Source organism: Gavialis gangeticus, unplaced genomic scaffold, assembly GCF_001723915.1.
Source record: "Gavialis gangeticus isolate Ggan-Ray unplaced genomic scaffold, GavGan_comp1, whole genome shotgun sequence".
In the NCBI taxonomy this organism is placed as follows: Eukaryota; Metazoa; Chordata; order Crocodylia; family Gavialidae; genus Gavialis; species Gavialis gangeticus.
Genome location: NW_017729028.1, coordinates 18,736,575 through 18,738,398, shown reverse-complemented (window position 1 = coordinate 18,738,398; position 1,824 = coordinate 18,736,575).

Genomic DNA, 1,824 nt, shown 5'->3' with positions numbered 1-1,824 from the left:
GGGGGCTGGGGCACATGACTTATGAGAAGAGGCTGAGGGTTCTGGGCTTATTTAGTCTAGAGAAGAGGAGACCTGCCCAGGGCAGCTGGAGGGTGCAGCAGCTCTAGACTACACCGTGCACCTCTACCCTGCCTCTTGCCAAACTTCAAACTAACACAGCTAACTACTTCTCTCTGACAAAGGAATCTAGGTAATATCTTCCAACAGGCACACGTCCAGCATGAAGAAGAATTGTGGTGAAACCACCACTAGAATTTCCAGATTCTTCAGTATCAGCATATATTACAGCCCTACCACAAGGGAACTGTGCGCAGTTGGAGTACCATATGAAGAGGCTTCCTTTCTAGTCCCAACATTGTTTATGCACTTTTCCAGCAATTGTGTAATAAACATGCACAAACAACTTCAGAATCAAGAACTCCTCTCCCAAGGTAAATCTCTGCCTCACTGGACCAAAGTCAATGACAGACCAATGAATCTTTCCCTCTTGCTGGTTTGTTGGCCTCATTTCAAGAGCAGAGTGCCCTAGGACTTGCCTAGCCTGTGGTCTGCTAGCTAGGGCATTCTTTTGTGGGGGTTCAAATCCTCTCAAAAGGAAGCAAGTCTGAAATCCAGGTCTCCCATATCTGGGGTAAATGCCTTAACCACTAGACTATTGCGCAGAGTAGGCATTACCACCCCTTCACAAGCAGTGTTAGTTACTACTTGTGTTCTTCCCTTGCCTCTTGTTTCAGGAGTCTTTCATGAGAGTTATTCTTCTCCAACATGAAACTGAATTGCAATACACTGTAAATAGACCAAGAGGTTTTGATGCTCCTATTGGATTGCTTCTGAACATGTGCCATAGAGCCAGCTTAGCCACATAAAAGGGAGATTGAAACGAGTAAGAATGTAAGATGTCTTAGAGGGATTCAGGCTGTTACATGGAGTGAAACCACCTTTCATTTAATTACTTGGGCACCTGAAATCTGCAACTACCACTTACATATCCTAGAAGCAAGGTTTATCTTCCACAGTTGAATTAGGCTAGATCAGGGACAGGCGATTATTTCAGCTGGAGGGCCACTTAACAAGTTTTGGCAAGCATTTATACGTATTTGCATAGTGTACATAGAGGCAACGGCATAATAGCTTAAAATGAAGTCTTACTTTTGTATATTGTGGGGGGAGGAGGATGGAGGGCTATGGGAGGTATGGGTGGGTGAGTACAAGGTTTGTAGGGGGCTGTGGGTATGTGTATATGTGGGGGAGGTTGTGGGTGTGTGTGGATGTGTGTATGGGGTTTGTGGTGGGTTGATAGGTATGAGAGGTGTGGGTGGGTGGGTATGGGGTTTGTGGGGCATGTGGGTATGTGTGGATGTGTGGGGTGTGGCTGGGTATGGGGATTGTGAGGGGCTGTGAGTGTGTGGGGGGGGTGCCTGGGGAGTTGAAGCATGTGTGGAGGGGGAGGGTGGCTGCAGTGTGTGAGGGAGTGTGGGTGCATGTGCATGGTGGTGCAAGGGAGGGTGGGTACATATGTATAGTGGGGTGTACATGTGGGACCCTCCCCTACAAACATGCCTTCCCACGCAAGCCCCCCTCCCTCATTGTGCACAGCTTCTGCCACCAGCGGCAGCAGCAGGCAGCGAGACCTTGGAGTGCTCAGGGCCCACCGCAGGCAGAGACCCCTGTCAGTGAGCAGTCCCAGTGAGCCCTGGGACTGCATGTGGCTGGGCCACTGCCAGGGAGAGGGGCAGAGCTGGCCCAGCTCCATAGAGCCCCTGTCAGCCTGGGCTCCATGCTCCTGCCACCCTGCCCTGGGTCCCCACAAGCCCTGGCCCCGGG